Here is a 6,175-nt window from a genome sequence, read left to right on the forward strand (position 1 = left end):
ATGCATGGTGTGAGTGTGTGTATAAAAGGGAATTTTCCTTTCTTAAAATTATATAGATTGATAGTTATTTAGATGAAGGACAGAGAACAGGGGCAGAAGATAGGGGAACACAATGGGACATATCTAGAATATAATAGGTAGAGGAAGAGCAAGTTACTTTGCAACAATATGTAGAACTATGATTCATTTTTAAATAAAAAATGATAATTATATTACATTATATAAGATACCTTAAATTTTAAAATCTTGAAGAATGCAACCAAATTTTTAGTAGTGATTTTTTCAGAATTGGGACAGGCATAATGAAGGAATTAATTACTACCTTACGTATTTCTGAAATGTTTGAACAAAACCCATTACATGCATATATACACACACTTAACGGCCCCCCACCCTCACACATGTAAAAGGGCTAACATGTAATATCTTTAAGAGGCGTTATTCCGGGGTTCCTGGGGAGCTCAGAAGGTTAAGTGTCAGACTTCAGCTCCTGTCATGATCTCAAGGCTTGTGAATTTGAGCCCCTCATCGGCTCACTGTTGTTGGCATGGAGATTGCTTTGCATCCTCTGCCACCCTTTCTCTTTGCCCCTCCCCCATGCATTCTTTCTCTCTCAAAAGAAACTTTAAAAAAAAAATAAAAGCCATTATGCAGATTTTCCTAAGAGAAAATTTGCGACATTTCTTGAACCAAAAGATTAAGGATAAAATTAAGAAAATTAATGACTCACTTTCTTTTCCTTTATGACTACTCCGAATCTTTTTGGTTGTGTTCAAAATGAGTCCATCTTTTATGTGTATCTATTTCAACTTTTTCATTGATTTATTTGTCATAATGTCCAACCTGTAAACATGTATCCGGTTTCTTGGCATCCATGACACTACCCAACATACTTAAATTCCAGGCTGTCAATATTCTGCTTCACATAATTTAATAGTAGTCTGATCTGAGATGACATTGCTGATGTGAGCAGTTGATATAAGAAAAAAAAATATCTTTCTGTCAAAATACTAAATAGGGCAAAAGTTATACTCTGAAATAACTTTATATCTAATTTACCATTAGTATACATTATAATTCTTTTTTACTAGTTTGTTTTCCATCCACATAAGAATGCAGTCAGTCAGAAGAGAAATTAGGAAAGGAAGTTCATCACTTATTGGATTAGTTTTGAGGTGATTATGGAACATGAAAGTGAAAAATATTGACAGGTATCTGTCAGGAGAGAGCTCTAGTCAAAGATTGAAGTTTGGGAACTGCAGAGGCTTAGGAAGATGACCTACTAGGACTGTAAGGTCACTTTGTCCCACGTTGAAAACTAGCTTTCACTCACATCTGAGTAGATAAACCAGAGAGCCATCTGAAGACTGGCACAGCAGCCTCCACAAGTCACTGTAGAGAAGAAGCTGCCTCCAGGAGGGGTTAGGAAGGGCAGAAACAGTGTTGGGGCCGGTGGGCTGCCCACAGGAGGGAGGGAGCTGCGGTTGGTCGTGAAGACAGGAAAGCACCAGGGAGCCCATATGGGGGAAGTGAATCCCCATAATGTCTGGCCTTGACAACCAGTGGGGCTAAAGTCTGTGGGATTGTATCACCGGCTGGACATGATGGCTGGAGCCTTAAGAGTCAGCGGGCTCAGCATTGGACAAGCTGGAGGGCAAATGGTAGCTGGGTCCCCACCTTTAAAGAGAAAACAGTCTGAGGAAAGGTACCACAGAAGAGAAAGTAGCTTACACAACTGGAGGGAGATCTGTGTATACTGACTTCAGAGTAGCTGAGGCAATTGTCCTGGAACAAGGAATTGGCAGGAGGCTTTTCCTCTCCCACCCCCAGAGCATAAACACAGGGCCACCTTCAGAAGGGAGTGCTGGATGGACACTTGCTACCCGACCCACCAGCAGTGTGCCCCACCCAGGAGTTCTCCTGAGGACTTGCCCACTCCATGCCTACTGGCTTTCAGCCTTGGGCTCAGTACACATTTTGTTAACTCTGCACACATCCCTTGCACTCATCACACTTCCAGGAATCTAGCCTAGGACTAGTGGCCGAGTACAAATTTTGCTAACACCACTGACCCACTCTGGAGCTCTTCTGCAGTCACTCCCCCTCACAGCCAGTTTAACTGGGGCTCACTAACATCACAGAGAGCACACACAGCCCACAGCGGGCAGAGAGACCACTTACTTTATTGTGAGTATCGAAACAATCTTGCCACTAGTACTCTGATATATATATCTTTAGAAGCTTTCACAATATACATATATAATATATATATTATATGTATACATACATAATAAATTACAAGAAAACAAGGTTGCTTGCTCAAATAATGTCACAGGATTTTTTACCTCAATACACAGGGTTTGTTGTCTCACCGCTTTGAAGAATGAAGAGGTGGACACAAAAAGAACAGCAGTCAAAAGCTTATCACTGTCTAAGATCAGAAAGTTAATGATAGTACAAAAGCTCTCTTTACACAAAGAGGGCATTCTAAAGTGAAAGCCTGCAGCTACAGGCAAGGGTCCTTGTTTTATAAGGTTCTGGTTGACCCAACCCCCTCTCCTACTTCTCTTCCCCCTTGTTCCTTCTCAGGTTCTACTCTTATTGGCTGCATAGCTCTTGCTGGGCTATCCATTCCTGATGGGTTCAGTTCCATTGTATGAAGGGTGGCGTATGGCCACATCAGTCCTTGTGGGTCATATGTTTTATGGTCTACTACTTATTTTTCGTTACATCTTTTGTCAAATTCCTGAGGGAAACCTGAGGGGGAGTAGATGGTGTCTGTTACATTCTTAAGAGAAACCTTATGCTTAATGGGGTTTGCTGTGGTTAGAAATTCCCCACATTGTTCAAATATCTGTGTTTTCTCCCCACCCATGGATGTCAGGTCCTAACTTTTTCCTCTCTGCCTAAGGAATCTTATCTTTTCCTATCACAGTAATGTGTACACTTAAAATTTTTTATACTTGATGCCAAATTTTTTCCTCCTGATTAATATCAATTTACTCTTCCCTCAAGAGTAAAAAAATTGCTGCTTTCTTGAGCCTTTGATAACTATGTATAATTCAAACTTTTGAATCTTCTCTAATCTGACTCATTTCCTGAATAGAAAAAATGGAACATAATTTTATTTTTACTAGCCATTAATATTTCCTTAATTAAACTTAAAATTTAAAAAATGTTTATTTACTTTTGAGACACAGAGAGACACACAGAGCATGAGCAGAGGAGGGGCAGAGAGAGAGACACAGAATCTGAAGCAGGCTCCAGGCTCTGAGCTGTCAGCACAGAGCCCGACAAGGGGCTCAAACTCATGAACCATGAGATCATGACCTGAGCCAAAGTCGGATGCTTAGCTGACTGATCCACCCAGGCACCCCTCCTTTTTAATAAATGTTATATTCATTGTTGTACCTTTTTCCTTTAAAAATATTCGTCTCATATATTGGTAGCAGCTTCATTGCCATTTTGAATAAGCACTATTCATGTGGTTTTGGAGTGATGATGAGGGTCCAGAGAACAGCCAAGAAGGAATTCTTGAGATGTCTCAAGTGCAAAAAGATGATTTTGTTGAAGCTCGGTGACAGGACCCCTGCACAGAAAGAGCTGCCCCAGGATTATGAAGAGGGACTGATTTTATACTAGGGAGTTGGGGGAGGTAAACTCCAGCGGAAGTTTCCAAAGGGTTTTTTATATGCTAAAGAAGACTTAGGGATACTGGAGTCCTAACTATTGTCAAGCTAAGGTTGTTTTTCCCTCTAACAAATCATTAACCTGAAGACTGTAGGGAGTTCCTGGAGAAATGTTATACTCTGCCTGCCTCAAGTATTTGCCAATGGACTGCAGGTTATAAGGAAGTTAGTTTTTTACCTATTTCCTTCTACCTTTATTTCCCACATCACTATGTGTTCTTTGATGTTGCAACTTTTTTTGGTCTTAGTTTCTGTTGTGTTTTGTGTAACAGGAAGTTTTAATCTTCTAGAATTTTATGATTTTATTTTTATATCTAAATCTCTGTAAGTGACCTTCAGTCATAGTTTAATTGTTTTACATGGTTATATCAGGTCACAATATTTTTAAGTTTATGTTATAGTCTACCTGAATGCTGTGGCTTAAGCTCTAAATGATTTCTTGAGCACATTATTTATCTCACTTAAGAATTTTGGAGATAGATTGTTCAGGACAGGTATAAAAGCTCCATCATGTCATCAAAGACCCATAATCTTTCTCTTATTTGAGTTGTCATCCTTATGAGTATTGAGTTGCTGACTCATTAAGATCACTGCTATATTTTCAGGCATCACATCATGTTCCATGATGTGGGCAGAAAAATAGAGCCAACTTTTCTGCCCTTTTAAACAAAAAAGTGAATGCTCTACTGGACGCCCTAATAGACTTCTGGTTATGGTTCATTGACAATGTCTGAATTACACAGAGACCTCTGAATACAAAGAATCTGAAAAAATAATTACTTTTAAAATAGGTTTATCCTGCATTCTAGCTATCATGCTTTTACATATGTATCTAAAAACATTTGATATGACTTTCATGACTGCAAACCTGTGCTTTTTCTATAGCAAAAAAAACCTAAACTTTTGCACTTCCCTCTCTTCTGTCTTTTCACACACTTCCCACAGATAATTATTTTTTATTTTATAAAGTGATCATAATTCTGTATACTTCTGCAAAGTAATTTGCTTTTTCTTCACCTACTGTAATACAGATATTTTCTATCCTATCTGTCCAAATATCTATGTATTCTGCCATCCATCAGACTTAAAATTTAATTTTAAGATAAGAGAATTCCATTCTTTGTGTGAACAAAAATCTGTAATTAATTCACCACTGCGGAGCATCTTACATATTCGTTAATAGTCTTTTAATGTAAAGTCTGGTATGATAAAAAGGTCTATGGACAGAAGTAAAAGAAAGTCATTTAATTTTTCTACTTCTCATTTTCTATAATGTAGTAGGATCCTTGCACAGAGAGTCGTGACACTGAGGCTTTTCTTTCTAGGAAGCAACTTTATTCGTGCTGACATGGGCTCAGAGGGTTTGTACCCAAAAAACTGATCCCTGAATGCCATGTAGTGTAGCCTTTTATGCATTTTTTACTTCTTTCTCTCCCGTATATGAGTAATGTATAGACATACAGTCTGATTGGGTATCTCATGTTATAGAGTCCTGCGGGATGTCATGTAGCAAATAGCCAAGTTGCCTTCCTTACCTTGAGGTATTTTCTCACCACAGTCCTCAGGGAGGGGACTCTACCACAATAATTTTAATATAGGGACACTGTACCCAGTCATCTCCAAAGTTATGCACAATTTTAAAGCCCTCTGTTTTCTTGTGAGGCCCAGCTCAGGTCATTCATATGTGTGGAACTGCTTTGAAATACTGTAAAGAATTGAATCAATATATAGGTGATACTACTACTCTGATTGTGATTTTGCAATCACTCAGTACATTGGAAACATGAATTTAAGGCAGTAGACCAGGGATCTGGCCCGGGATCCCAGAGAAACACGGCCCTACTGTAAAGGGCTCTGACTAGTGGGAGGTTTATATAAAACCACAGCCAGATTACTGGAAGCTTTGAATGCCACATTTGGGTTTGGGACATAAAATTAAAGTTTATACTATTCTTGTCAGCCTTCAGTATAAAATTGTTTGTAACACTGGTTGCATATTCGTACTACTGGGAAGACTTTTAATAAAGAATATGTGACCCAGAAAACATGCCTAGGGATTTGGTCTAATTGGTTTGGAATGAGGCCTGGGCATTGGTATTTTTAAAATCTCTCCACACTGATATTTGAAAAAAATGTGATTTGTACATTCAGACTGGATTGAAAACCACCCTTACAGGAGAAAGTTGATTTCTCTATATTTTACACTGCATTTTCCCCACTTCTGCTGCCCCTCCTCCTGATAGGGAAAAATCTAAGCTGACAGGACTGATAGGGGAATTCCAGTCCCTGCCCGAAGACTCCCATCTGGGGTTGTCCTTCCCACTCAGCTTGCTGCATGAGCAGACTATAAATTGTCGCCTCTGCTTATGCTTGGGACTCAGATCCCTGGAGAATGATTTCCTACGAGCCCAGCGGTATAAAATAAACCTCCTGCCTTCCAAGATCTCCCAGTGCACTTGGTTCTTCTGCGGGTGATCCAGACCTGG

The sequence above is a fragment of the Crocuta crocuta genome, unplaced genomic scaffold (genome assembly GCF_008692635.1).
Source record: "Crocuta crocuta isolate KB4526 unplaced genomic scaffold, BGI_CrCroc_1.0 scaffold54, whole genome shotgun sequence".
Taxonomy (NCBI): domain Eukaryota; kingdom Metazoa; phylum Chordata; class Mammalia; order Carnivora; family Hyaenidae; genus Crocuta; species Crocuta crocuta.